We start from the raw sequence: 15,612 nt of genomic DNA, 5'->3' as shown, positions 1-15,612 counted from the left end.
GTTTTAATTAACAGACATTGAATAATTAATTTTTTTTTCTATATAATACCAAACACAAAAATTAATAAATATCGACAGAGTGAAATGCTACTTTTCCGACAAAATAAATCATTACTATTAGACTTTTTGTGTATTTTTACTAAAAATAACTCGAAAAAGGTTTAAGACGGCAAATTAAATAAAACCTTTAAATTATGAAATACCAAATAGCATATGAGAAATTTTCGAAAGTCCAGATCTTGAAAGTCCATAACCAATTCAAAATGACATAAAAAAAGATTTAAATTGCATTTACATTGTACTGGGAAGAATTTACGCATATAACTATTACATATGTTTTTTTTTTCTTTGGTACTATGTAAAAGATTAATCTAAAATTTAAATGACTGAAACCAGAATCGAAATCCGCAGCACAGTTAAGGTTACAAAAAGGAGGCGGAGCCTAATTTGTACGGGAAAACTTGACTATGACATCATACACAATATACGTCATACAACATTTCTTTGAAATGCCACAAAATGAGTTTATCTGCTAATTTAACCAGTAAGAAATCATCAAACTACATAAAAACTTACTACAGCGTTTTGTTTTGTCGTTAGTTAAATCCCACATAACAAGTTATAAACAAATCACTGATCGCAATACACTTGTCAATATGACGTCATTTCTTACAACGTGACGTAGTTTGTATGCAGTGAAGCACAGATCAAGTAATATTTTCTCAACAAAAGATGTATTTTCTAATTAAATAAAATATTATTTACAGATATCCTATGGGCCAATAACTTGAATTTAATGTCTTCTTCGCTATTTTATTAATATATTTTCTGTACATTACGTGTTTGATTAACACTGCCGTATATTTGTATGCAAGTACATCGGAGGGTAATGTGGGGGGTCTTAATAAATCGATCTAGTGCAAGGGCATACACTCTATGGATCAAAGTAAGCTTTTACATTTCAACTATAGAACTATTAAGGTATCTGAAAAGTGCTGCGATCCTGATGAAATCTTAAAAAACGATTTATTTATATCAATATTTCATGCCGCTGACCAGCAAAAAATATAGCATTCGGTCATACAAGTATAATTTTAACAATGAAATTGCAGAATTTAGACAGGATCGCAGCACTTTTTAGAAACTACAATACGCGTTGAAAATATTAATATACTAAACATGGAAATTTATCTTGGTTATGCCCTTGCACTGGTGACATTTATATGTATCATCAATACTTCAAGTCAATGTGCTAAAATCGCGTGACTGCCGCATCACGTGACTAGTCTAAATATAAAATATAATCGTCCTCGATATATAGTTATTAATCATAATTACAATTATCCGATATAAATAATGTATTAAAAATAATCGCCATCCCCATTAAGAATACATTTTTAAATACAAATTAGTCGATATTTCCATTGCGCACCTTAACTGTACTGCGTCTTAATAATATGTTAAAATTTCATAAAAATAGCATAAGAAACAGACGACTAGTGTCATGATTTTCAAAGTATTGTTCGAATTGAGTTAGATGAAAATGACGTCGTCGAACGCGTACCCCGCGCACGGAAATGTAATAAATTGTTTTTGGTATGTTTTATATTCATCAGAGACGGGGAATAAGAGTACAGAAAGGACATTACAGACTATATTTTAATAGAAAAAAAATAGCACGAGATTCAGTTTTAGTTCCCTCTGCATCGTAAAAAAAGTTATTGCATGTAAAGTAGAGCACTGATTGTTGAATGCAGACATTTGGGAACGGGTCATGAACGTCGTCAAACAAGGTGTTATAAAATAAAATGTTACTCTTTACTTTGACAAGAAAAATAATTTGATTTAGCGAAGAGAAAATATTTTATGTTCCCTGTGACAACCCTCGTACATGAACATGTATTTGATATTCGTATAAACTTAAGTCTCTTTTTAATTTAACTTATATTTGTAATTTTTTTTCAAATCTTTGCTTGTGTAAAAACTATAACTAAATTCAATGTTCTAAAAAAATTATGAGAGACAGACAGGAAAACATTTTATACGCCACCATTACGCCAAAAGTATAGTCTCTGCTAGTTTTCAAAGGCAGTTTACCATTCTTATTCAAAGTTGTACACTTGTCATGAGGAAAGAAAATGGCCTTTAAATTCCTTACATCTAAATATATAAGAGATATAAAGATATGCACCGGTACTTTGAATATTTCATCAAGTCAGAAACCGGAATCCTACCTTAAATGTTGTTTTAATTTTGCGTGTCCTCATAAAAAATAATAAAGACATCGCTGTACTATTCCAAACACGTATTCGAATTTCTACAGAGAGAGAGAGAGATATATAGAGAGAGATTTCAATAATAACACCGATCGATAGCCCTACCTCCTATTCATATCAACCTAATAAATAGTCTGGGTACATGTCAAATTCCGGAAGAAGACACTAATGGATCGTTGCTTCAAGTTCGGTTCATGGCAACAAGGCATTGCCTTTGTGCCAAATGTTTACCTAAAGTAACCATGTATATTGCTCTAGCTATCTATTAAATACCTTAAAAATATTTTGGATTCACTTCATCTACAGTTTGGTAGAGAAGTCGCAAAAAGATCCAAAAAGAGCATTAAGTCTACCCATTTTTTATATAAAAAAATGTACGCTAAGCAATATTAATAATCTTCAAAATCAGTATAAAATGGCTACATATGGTGTCAAGTAAACATGCTACAAGTGAAAATAAAGTGCATATGTCATATTTCCTTTATTTTATTTGTACTTTAAATTTGTAGGCAATTTGGAGATAATTACAACATAGAATCGTGAGTATGCTGAACGTATTATATCAATTTGTATAATACTAAAACAAAGCACTGTTCTCCCAAAAATACATCTTTAAATTCAACTTGATTGTTGATTCATTTACAGACATTGTTAATACAATGTGCAATCTCAGTAGGATCAAGGACAACTCATTCATAATCTATACCCTGTCTACTAGATGTCCTGGGTTGATTTTAAACTGTTTTATATTTCTGTAATCCCAGGAATCAATTTCTAGGACTGCTGTAGGAGTACATTCTGTGAGATTTTGTCTGGTTTTTACTGTTGTGTATTGTTTATTTTGTCACAATTATGACCCCAGAGCTATGAATTAAATGCATGAAAATAGCCCTCTTTTTGCCTTCATCCTATAAAAACTTTTTAAAATCCTAAGACCAGCAAACCATGAATTCACAGAAAACCTCAGGTTGTATATATTCTGTTCTTTTTATCATGACCCAATCTTAAGGAAGCTATCAAGAAATACAAAACTGAAAAGAAAATATCATATTAATACAGAAACATTCCTAGGTAGTGTAGCTTCACGTTTATTCAAACCATCACAAGAAAGGTAGGCTGAGTTCATAATAGATCAACATTTTACATAAATATTCAGCAAATTACATATGAATTAAGGTTTGTTTCTTAAAATCATGAACACTCTGGGGACAACCTGTAGTTATATTTAAACTTTTAAATACTGGAATGATTCTTTCTTTTAAAACCGAGTGATCATGTGATCGAGATAGTCCTTGAACCTCTTTTTGACTTTTATTGCCAATTGACATTACTATATAAAAATTCCTACCTTGTCTTGCCGTTTCCAGTGTTTTAACCACTGTCGCTATATCTGTAAAAGGACAGACAAAACTTTATCAGGTCACGAAATCCTGGTTTTATCGATGTATTTGCAATTATTGGTTTAAATTTACTGATCTTAAAGCTTGTACATTAAAGAAAGACCTGAGTAGTTTCAAGTAATAAATATTACAATGTACTATATTTCTTTCAAAACTGCACCACTAGCCAACACTGCATGATAGCAAGGGGGACAATTTCAGTTTATTTTAGGAAAGAAATTTCGATGGTTGACTCGGAAGGTGTCTACCTTTTGGAGTAGTAATTTACCGTAATGATTAATTGGTATTACATTTCTTCTGTAACAACCAGAAAAGTGTAAATATGTATGGCCTGTTCGTTGAGGTTTGGATGATAATTGATTGTACACCTCAAAAGATGGGCACTAAATATGCATTAATTGTTTAAAAATAGACATTAAAAATGTTACATAATTAGGAGGTTTATTTTGTGAATTATGAATTATCACAGTCTCACTATTATCGTACTATTTTAATTGATGAATTCATAATTTGAGGATAATCTTGACTTTTAGTTTTGTCGATACTATTGCACTCGATTTTACGGAAGCCCATTTTTGACACATCAAAAAATATTTTTGAATTTGATATAACGAATTATCGAATTTGTTAAAACAAATTTAATAGATTATAACAATTTCCTAGAATTCGTTATAACGAATTAAATCTGTTATAACAGATATATTAAATTCGTTAATTTCGACAATTCGTTACATGGAATTCAAATATATTTTTTGATAGGTCCTAAACAGGCTTCCGTAGGGAACAATTGTGCAGGAAAATTAATAAAATGTGCATCGATCTCACCGCAGATTTTCCCTTTTAGTTCGATCATTTCATTTTGATGCGACTCTGAAATGTAATAATATAAAATATTAGAATTTACTTTTAACATGACATTACACTCATTTTAATGCAAATATATTCTTTTTTCAATTCTTATATTTTTTTGAGCTTCGATTAACAGAGACGTAGACAGTTGTTATTTTCATGATGTTATTTATGTTAAATTACAGATTTGCATATGTTACTTATAATGAAATAAAAAAAAGATTTTACATGCAATAAACAATGTTTCCCCTGATTTGTTTTCAATAAAAACATCAGAAATTGAAGAAAAGTCTTACATATAATATTTTTAAGGATACAAGCTACCGAAGGATAAAAGGTGTTTCAAGCCTAAACATAAACTTAAAGAAAGATAAATTTAAATAATACAACTGTGTTTTATTTTTCAACAAGCTTATGCACAGAATTTGTTCCCCCGCTTAGGGAAAAAGAAAACCATGCGCATTTCGGGGGAATGGGGGGGGGGGGTCTCCTAAATTTGTAGAATTATTGAATGTATAAATGTATATTGAAGCAAATAAAATATGCCAATATGGATATAAAGATGTGACTGCTTATTCTTTATTATGTGTATAGAAGATTCTTTTCATTTGAAATATTTATCATACTGTTATGATGATTTTATGAGTTTGTACAAGCCAGACCTCATAATTTTTTTTTCATATCACACGCTGAATACTATATTTAGTAAAAAAGAAGTATTTCGGAAAAAAAGAAGAAAATGAAACGTCCGAGATTCGAATCAGGGACCCATCACATGAGAAGCGAGAAATATACCATTAGACCGCTTTCAACTGACAAAAATTATAAGCAAACATCAAGTCACATATTATTATATATATATATATATATATATATATTCATGTTCGATTTTGTCAAAATTTTACACAATGCACGGTGTCTAATTTAGCCTTTATTAAACAGCTCTAATAGGTGTAATAAGAATATGAAATCCACCGAGAACCTGTTTTATACGTTATAACTCTCCTTATGCCTTGTGCTAAAAATAGCGACATGTAATACAATAAAAAAGTTATAAAAACGGGTCGGGACACTTTGATAGGGGCGAGAGAGGTCCAAGTGAGTGGTATAAAATTAGATTGCAAAAGCTCAAAATCTCTTTGAAATATCGCCCTGAAACGATAGTGTTACACTAAGACAAAATGTATAAATTAACGACCTTGAACTGAGACCTTTTGACCTCAAAAGCAATGGGGATCTTCCTTAGGTCACAGGTAGTTCTTAAATAAACTTTCATTGCAAAAGCAGGAAGGGTTTTTGAGATATCCCGCGGAAACAAAATGATATAACAGACAGAATTTGCAAATTTATGACCTTGACCTTTTGACCTCAAAATTTCTTCTCTAGTCAATAGGAAGTCGCTGTGCAAAATTTCATTGCGAAAGCTCAAAGGGTTCTCGAGATATCGTGTGGAAAAGAAAGCGTTACAGACAGACAGACAGAAAGACGGACGGACAGACCCAAATTAATATAACCCACTTTTCAAGCGGGGGACAAAAATGTAGAATAAAGGATGCGATAAAAACCCTTCAAGGAAAATTAATTGTGTAAGTCATACCTTCGTAATGTTTTTGTTTTTTCATCAAATCGTCTTGCAGACCTAAAGTAATAAATATATTTTTTTATCCTATTATGTTACAAAGTAAATAAAAAATATCTAGGTGAAGATCATTGCTCACCAGAACAGAGGTATATGGCAACTTTAGAAAGAATCTATCAACTCTAACTGTCGGAGTTTAATGTAATATTTTCTAATAATGTGAAGTTAACACAAATTTATAGGGCATGGTAATTTACAATGTAGCGTCTTCATGACAATCACACTAAAGCAGATTAAAATCATCTTTGAGATTTGTAAAACGTATATAAAAAACGTAAAAAATGATGGATATAATTTAAAGTTTCAACAAGAATGAAACACTATGCACTCGGTGGCAACAAAGTTCGAAAAAAGCTATTTTAGCATATACGTGACAGCAAGATACAATTTCAATACAAAATAAGCCCTGTATTTTTCTAAAATAGGAAAATGATGTACGAAATTAAAATTTATTCTATCTGAATAATAGGAATTCCATGGAGTAAGAATTTAATATGACCTCCTAAATGCTAATTGTGACGTCATATTAACTTTTGCATTTTCCTGTATTTTCTATAAAAAATACAGAAGACATCAATTTACAGTGGAATGTTTTTTTTTTCAAAAAACATACTCTGCCACCGTCGCCCAGGCAGATTTTGAGATTTTTCCAAGCATTTTACATAATATATAAAAAAACTGAATTGAGCGACGGTGGACGACACTATTTTCTAAAGGAAAAAAACCCACAGAATTGAGTCATTCTGAGGCTTTTCTGCATTCAACTTAGAAATGTACCAAATTAATAACCTCATATTTTCAGAACGGTCCTCGTTCATGCCATATTCTTTAATGATTCTCATCTTTATCTACTCAGCTCAAGCCAATTTCCTAACTTTTTGAGAACATTATGCTTTTAAGGCACAAAAAGCACAAACCATACATTCTTGTAAGTGGAGTTTGCATACAAAAATAAAGTCTCTACCTCTCATGGTTCAATAGTTATGATGAAGGTACGAAAAAGCTATTTTTAGCATATTTGTAACAGTCATGGTCATAGTCATTGATCTTGGTGCATTTGAAAGAGCTTAATAATTGAAGTGTGCATACCAAATATTATTTTTCAATCTGTCATGGTTAAAAGGTATGGCGAAAGTGAAAGTCTCCGGACAACATTATATTTAGGATAAAGGTCGCAGTCAGGGTCACAAGGTAATTGACCTTGATATCAGTCGAAAGAACTTATAAGTGGAGTATGCATACCAAATATGAAGTTTCTATTTTACACGGTTCATAAATTATGGCGAAGGTTAAGGTTAAAGTTTGCAGACAGATAGGACAAAAACAATAATCCATCAATCCCTTTTGCATAAAAAATAATATGCAAATGACCAGACGAATTACTATAGAATTTACATCTTTTTATACGCTGTGTATCATATATGTCATAGTGACATGCACCTAAATGTTACACGATTCTGGAAGAGCCGCCACTTGAAAAGGCCCTTCAATATACCTTGATGTGTTTAATTGTACCCGAGGAGTTTTCTATGTGAAAGTATTCTTTGGTGACTTATTGGTTTCATTTACATTTTAAAGAACAAAGAACAGTTATGTAGAAAACTTAAAATTGCTATTTAAGTGCAGCTCACCTCCGTATTTCGTGTTTAGTTGATGCATCATTTTATTTTGCTGTGACACTGAAATGTAATAATCTAAAATAATTAGAATGAACATTTCACATGGCATAACAATCAGTTAATACATCAATCTTCTTAGGTTAATTCTATTATGTTTTATGACTTTTAATAACAGACAGGGATAGACATCATTAGTTAACATTATGTGTTTTTTTTTCAAATGATAGAGTTGCATGTTTTATTTAGATAATAAAATATAAAAGAATGAAGTTTAAGTTTTATAAACAAATAACATTGATTTCCCTTTCCGTGATTAAAAAGAAACACATAAAAACTGAAGGCAAATATATTAATATTCTTACGAATCTAAGTTATATCTATATGAAGTTTAAAAGTATTTAATAGTAATACAAAAACAATAATACGGTTATCTTTAACTAATGAAACTGTTTCTTTTTTTTCATAAGTACTTGATAAACTTGATTGATTGTGTGCCACATACCTTCCCAATCTGTTTGTCGCCTGCACAGTTCCCCTTTCAGATCTAGAAAGAATTAGAATATGTGTCTTAATTACAATCTTTCATTATCACGTGCATGTAGAGTACTGTAAATAAAACACGAATGATACTGTTTCCCTTTGGGTTTTTTTTCGAATGAAAGAAATTAAAATTTCAAGAATATGAATAATTTTGAAATCAAAGAGCTGAATTACATTTTCACACAAATTTATCTAAATGAAAAGTAAAGAACAGGACATATTATAATATATCTTTTCAATCTTTTTCTCTAATAGAGACGAGAAGTGTCGGTTTGGCGGAAGGGCATACCTTACTATGTTTTACAGAAACGAGATTATATTTGACTCAGATTATTCCAAGGATTTAAGATGTTGCTGCACAAATACCGACAAAGTAAGTGTTTAGTTATTATTCGTAAAGTTTTAATTTGAAACAGGGTAAAAATTTACAGTCCATTGTAAGTTTCATAATTTTTTTATCGATTGAGAAAGTACATAGGATGAAAGCAGCAATATAATTAATTTATAGAATACTGTCTTAAATGTTATATCATATTTATTTTATATTTGATAAGTTTTGCCCTTGCGCCGACGTTGTTTTTTCATAAGATTTATAACTTGAATGGGAAAGAAATTTGACTCATAATGTGTACTAGCTTTAACATTCTCTTTGTATTAAATAATTATGAATAAGAAAATCAACTTAAACTTCCATTGTATATAAATTATACAAATTTTGCATTTTTATTAGTTCATTCCTATATTTAGCCTTATAACTCGCTGCGTAAATTTCACATGTTTAAAATTTATTATGAGGGAAAAAAAAAATTCCCAATAAAACTTTTGAAAGTTCCTCATTGCCTTTTAAGGAACCAAATTCACGAGGTCGAAAAAAAAACCAGAAAGGACGTCTTTTATTTCTTCTAAAAAGACGTCTAACAAGCACTTCTATGTATTAAAATTATAGAGACTGTCTAAATGATGATGTAAACGACTATTCACAGCCATGGTTGCTCATCTTACAGCAATTGAGGACCAAACACAGGCCCCCTCCGTCTTACAGACAAATAAAATGGAACACAGTTATACAATTACTTGTAAGTATTTATTTTGAGACTATCTTACAAAGGACAAGATTGGGTAAGACCAGTATTTGGCCCATGATTTTGGATGTCTTTTAGAATGACCCAACAGTTTATCCATAAAAACCTGTTGCCATCCCTGCGACAAAATGAGTGTTGGTTTTAAGATTTACAATATAAAGGGGTCTCAATGAGGTCAGGAAATAGGTCGATTTTTTACAATTTCTCATTTCAATGCAAATTTTCATTAATTTCACAGCACATTCTCTTTCAGAAAACATAGAGCACACGCTTGTCTATCTACCAAATTTATATATTTTATACACTGATATCAGACGCAGTTTATGTGTAAAATTCTCAGATAGGCAAGCGTGTGTTCTATGTATTCCGAAGAGAAATTTATCCGAAATATGATGAAATTCTACCAGAATTGAGAAAATTCGGGTAAATTTCCTATTTCTGCACCCTCCAGTGGCTTCCATGTAAGCTTTAAATCAAAATTAGTACTTGTCTTAAAGTAAGCCTCATTTTCACTTCTTAACTACAACTATCACAATTTTACCAGTGTTCCGATTTTTACATCAAATAAATGGCCAGATTCGGCAATTACCCTATCTTGTCCTTTATATTGGTAAAGACTTTTTTTACCTTCATTTCCTCGCTTTAAATGGTAAATCTCTCTCCATAATTCTGTAGCAAACAAAATGATAGTATAGTCATATACATTGTACGTAAATATACGTTTAATCATTTATAAGATATACCAGTGGAATGTTAATGTGTTAGGGCCGTTCAAGCGGAATCTTCTATCATTTATTTTTAACGACGTCATATTGTTATGAAATTTCACATAAATATATAAGTCAAAGATTCCAATACACTTTTGGCAATTATTTTGTATTTTTAACAAAATCTCCTGATGAAGATCCACGGAGCACGACCAAACATTTGAACCAAAAAAATCCGGAATCCTAGATTTATTTTTCTCTTACTCGCGATATTTTTCGACAATTTTCTCAAATATATCTTTCTTTTGTTCTATTATTGTGTATTTAAATTTCTGGCGTGATATTTCAAGTACTAGCAGAGATAAATGACGTCTCCTAAATTGACAGGGCACAACCTTTTTATTAAATTATGTGTACGCAGTACTGTTAAGGCTTCCCGGAGCTTAAAATGCAATTAAAACGTAACACTGTATTGCAAAGCTGATTCTGAGTTTTATTTTTTAGCTATGTACTTTAGTATGCAGAGAATTCTCTAGGCTATATATAAACATATTTTTTACGATGTCACATGATCTTATTGATCACGTGACGGTCATTTCTTCTTTCTTGAAATGTTTCACATAAATCGCTTCCGCGCAGTTTATTAACACAATTATTATTAACTTTTTGTGACTTAAACTCGACGATCCTTGTGAAACCGAAATGTGCTTGGGAAAAGTTATACTATTTTTTTGGAACAATTTATTTCATATTAACTTCAACTTACCGACAAATCTGGGGGTATATTCCGCTGAATATCTTTATTTATTTTAAAACAAAACTCCGTAAAAAGTCAATATATAATCTATACAAACGAATCCATACAACTCTGTCAGAGGTGAGTATGGTTTGTTATTCACAACAAAAGTAATAATATTGACTGAGGATTAATTTTACCAGGTTTGTCCATCATTTGAAATGTTACTGTGTTGCAGAGTTAACGCGAAGAACTAAAATTTCGCGGTATTTTCCCAATTAAATTTGCAACTAAATCACTGTTTGTGAAAATTACAAAACAATACATGCACACACTTATTTAAAAATCGTTAATTAGTTGCACGAATGCTATGGTCGTACATATTGTTAAAAGTAAAAACACATTCTGAAAAACAAAGGAAATCCTGAGCAATATAATCGTACTACTTAACATTTTTGAAAGTAAAATTGCCGTGATTATTTATCAGTTTTCTTGATCGAATTATTGCATTTAAAAAAAAGAAACTTCAGAACAGTTAAATATTTTAAGAGTTCCTTGAACATTTTCAAAATTTCAAGCAATTTAATCACATCAATTAAATGACTGATTTAATCAAACGATGTTTATGTCTAACTTCTAGTGCTTAAATATTTCTAGAGCTGTGTCTCTATAAACAGACATATTTAATTATATATTTTCTTAAAATAATACAATGTATTTTATTGCAACTACCAATTAACCCTTACATGTATATGGAAGAGGGAAAACAAATTATTTGTCGTTGTTCCGTCATTTGTAAAGTCCGGCGTGCGTCTAGGAGATAATTGATTATCCAACGTGAAGCCCTGGTATTGAAGTTCTCTAACGTTTATATTTGAAAGACGATATAATTGTTTGATTAAAGTGATAGTTATAGAAAGTTTGTGTATTTAGATTTTCTAATTATCATAGATCTTACTGTATCGGCAAAATTTTACTGTGTTGAATGCATAAAACTTGAATCGTTACTTTGTCTGAGAAAATTTTACTGTATTGGGAGCAACACAGTAAAACAGCTCATGGAGAACTCTGACTTCACCGCGCTATAGCCTTAGAAGACGATGTCCCAAGACCATAAAGTAAGATAAGATTTAAGTTAAAATTTCAATACTAGTATTGGCGTTTTCAAATTCTTTTGAAAAACTTTTACTATCACAATAATATTCTGACAATATGCTTTAACTGAAATATATAAGCCCGCATATTTTAATATGAAATTTATTATATTTCAAGCAGTCTTCTTGAAAGCAATCATTTCGAAAATTCTATGGTCAATTTAATGACCTTGTCAGCAAATACAATGTATTATATTATATATATATATATATAACGGAATATATTATATATATATATATATATATATAACGGAATGGACAACGAATTTTTTTCGTTATTTCCTCATCATGACAAGGAGCACAATGGGTGCGATCGGTCAACAGGGGATACCGACTCTTACATGGCACCCGATCCCACCCGTGAGGTTTTGGAGGTCCATGTTTGCTATGCTTCTACTTCATATTGCTTTATGGATTTTTGATCTTCAAAACTGTTCGTTTTTTGCATATATCATTCATACATTATATCTTTCAAAATATTTTCTTCTTAGTTTTTGATGTTGAGGTTTAGTAAAACTTTGAGAATATAGATTGGCACTGATTCTGCTTCATCATTAGACTATAAATGTTTTTCCTATGAAAAATAATTTATTTCAAAACCTTATTTATGAGAAGGTGAAAACACGTGTTGTAGCTATCAAGTTCACATTTATATGTATTGGCCACATTTTATCGATTAATGCTTTATTTCATATGTCGACAAGGTATATACATCCCAGTCAAACTGAAACAGAAGGCGCAAGGGTCTACAAGGGTCTTATTATGATTGTGTTTATTGACAAAAAGACAAGAAAGGCAAACTAACAACTATATTCTAGTATAAACAATTTGCTTGAATTTTTCGATTGTCAACTTCCCTCATTTATGTCGTGATATTCCACTTTCACCATCAGATTGTATTTACATCTCCTGACTTTTCGATACAAGCAAACATGCAACAAGCACAATCAAATCTTAAAATTACACAGAATACTGACAGATAAATTGATAGGGATTTCAATAATTTCGTTGAAATTTGGCATTTCATAAAAATCTGTATTCGTCAACATGATCTATAAGATAGGGTTCACATCGGATGTAACAATTCAGCATTCTCTACGACACATGAATCTAACATCTGGTATTTCAAGGGCCAAATTTCTTTTTGATGATAGATTTTTATATATGAGATTTACATTGATTTGATTTTTTTTATCCTTAACCCACTTAATTCCACTTCATGTTTTCATAAACGTTTGAATTTGCTACAATACCATGCATAGAAACTAACTCTTTATTGTAACATCCGAGATAAATCGAGCAAATGTTGCTGAATGTTCTCTTTTATGTGAGTGTTTATGCAATAAGAAGAATAGTATCAAGAAAAGTGATTGGCTCATTTGTTTTTGTCCAAAAAGCCATACCTTTGTATTTCTCCATGATTTCATTTCTTATTTCCACTCTTGTAGCTACAAAATAAAACAAACTGCGTTAAAAACGCATCGACATATAAATTATCAAACACGCAATTGACCCATATTACAACATTTGAAAGATATATGGGCATTGTCCAATGTAAAGGTTTTTGTTCTGCAGAGCATCTGACAGCTACTTAAGGTAAGGTTTGCGTTTACAGGGAGATAACTCTTGCGAATCACCAAAGCGTTTGAAACAGGCGAATTTAAACCAGCGATGCAAAGCATCTCGGTAACGAATTTCCTCTGTCATACTTGATGTTTGTTGTCACTTGTTAGGACTAAAAACAAAGGACGTTTTAAGGAGAAAGTCTTACAACAAATCAAAGCATAGGAATCTTAGAAGCCTTTGAGATTAGCGTGATGCATGTGGATGAACAAATAAAGGAGGACTTGTTTATTTTCGATACGGAATGTGGCAAGTTGTACGGCCATTCCGATCAGAAGAAAGTTATCGACGCATTGTGCTGTTGTGTGTTTCTCGCTTCACCACTACACTAAAATTTTAAATGAGAATGGGAAAGAAAAAAGAAAAGGCCTGAGAACATCCTGTAAAGTATTATGCTTTATGCAGTCCGAACAGGGAAGAAAAGTCACGGTGCATTTGACCATGTCCAATGATGATGTTGACAGTTTGATTGTTGATAGTATTTTCATCAGGTAATTATTCAACTATTCATTTTACTGAAAGTTATGAATGATCTTCTGACTACGGATTTAAAAACGATGAATAAACGGTACATGGATATCAGGATATGGCTAATATCCCAACATTGCCAAAAAATAAAAAAGCATTCATTCTAGAAATTATAAAAAAAAATCCTTGCTTTTTAGGCCTAATATTTGTAACATTATTGGAACAGGTATTCAATTGTTCAAGTTACCTTTTAAATGAGGTTTGATTTTAATTAATATCTCATTTTCTAATTAATACAAATTGTGCATGACAAGAACATATTTAATTTTCTTGACCAAGCATTTGCATTTCACTAATTCAATCTATAAATTTTACAATAATTTCATATTGATTCTTCATTGATTATATATTGGAAATTTCATTTCATTGATTGAATGAAACTCAGTCCAATTCCTTATGCAATTCCAAAAATGCAATTTCTTAAATGTTATTGTAAAAATGAACACATATGATTTCAGATCATGGGTCATTAATTGGAATAGATAAGAACCCAAAAGAAGTACTTCAGTGTTTCCTTAAAAGATTTGTGCCATCAATCAAAGTACTAGAGGTCATCCCATATCAGCTCAAGAATATTAAAGAAAGTTGGATGGATCAAGATGTTGAACCAGACATTGCAAAATCAATGGAGATTTGGAAAAGAAATGATGATTTGTTGTACCCAATGCATATTTTTTATATGTCTATAGATTGTAGAAAAAATTTAATGTTTAACAACATCCTATCTACCTGGTAGTATATACATGCTGTTTTCAATATATTTAGAAAATATGTGTATGTGATGATTGCAGTACATGCTCTGTTTGTCCATCTTTGAATTTGTTTTCAGTAAAATAATTAAATGTATTCATCATAGGTATTAATTGAAGGTTGCTTTTGTCTACACATGACACTTGGAAATTGAAAGGTTGTTAATTTAGTAGGAATGATAAGACCAGTTTAGTAATCTACTAAAATTAAAATCTTTCACAAATACATGTAGTTTATTTTAAAATTGTTTACATTTATAATCTTTTAATTTTTTTTCTATATTTTGATTTTAAAAAGGAGAATTTTTTTTTTTATTTAAATTATTATTTCATGGATATCAAGGAGATATATCTATCACTGTAGCATTGTTTCTTTTTCCCTGTTCTTGACAAATATTTATGACAGTGTAATGTCATTTTGCAGAATTTGCTTTTTCTCTGAAATCAGAAGTACTCTGTAAACTCATTAAAGTATGAATTTATGTCACTTAGAATTCATCTTTATTTTGTTCTGTCTGATATTTCAATTTAGATTCTCAGACTTCCTAATCCAATGATTGAGCTAATGTCCATGAAGTGTAGAAATAGGCCATCTTTAAGAAATGTTTGGTTGTCGGCCTCTCCAGACCGACTGACTAAAATGACCAGACTGAAATTTTTTTTTCAATGAGGGCCGTATTTTTTTCTTTTTATTCTTCTTATCCCACGTA

At 30.8% G+C, this 15,612-nt stretch overlaps 1 long non-coding RNA gene across 1 annotated transcript; it reads right to left on the bottom strand.

The window, feature by feature from the left end:
* Positions 1-3,624: 3,624 nt before the first annotated feature.
* Positions 3,625-10,076, bottom strand: LOC134281619 (uncharacterized). The gene is made up of 6 exons (XR_009995135.1): positions 10,033-10,076; positions 8,286-8,327; positions 7,796-7,843; positions 6,123-6,164; positions 4,502-4,546; positions 3,625-3,666 (listed from the first exon to the last, which is right to left on the bottom strand). It is a non-coding gene; the product is annotated as an uncharacterized LOC134281619 (long non-coding RNA).
* Between the last annotated feature and the right edge of the window lie 5,536 nt (positions 10,077-15,612).

Source organism: Saccostrea cucullata, unplaced genomic scaffold (genome assembly GCF_032062105.1).
Source record: "Saccostrea cucullata isolate Sc308-1 unplaced genomic scaffold, CSIRO_AGI_Scuc_v1 ctg5468, whole genome shotgun sequence".
Classification (NCBI taxonomy): Eukaryota; Metazoa; Mollusca; class Bivalvia; order Ostreida; family Ostreidae; genus Saccostrea; species Saccostrea cuccullata.
Note: the sequence above shows the minus strand (reverse complement) of the source record. Positions and strands in the feature narration are given on the sequence as shown.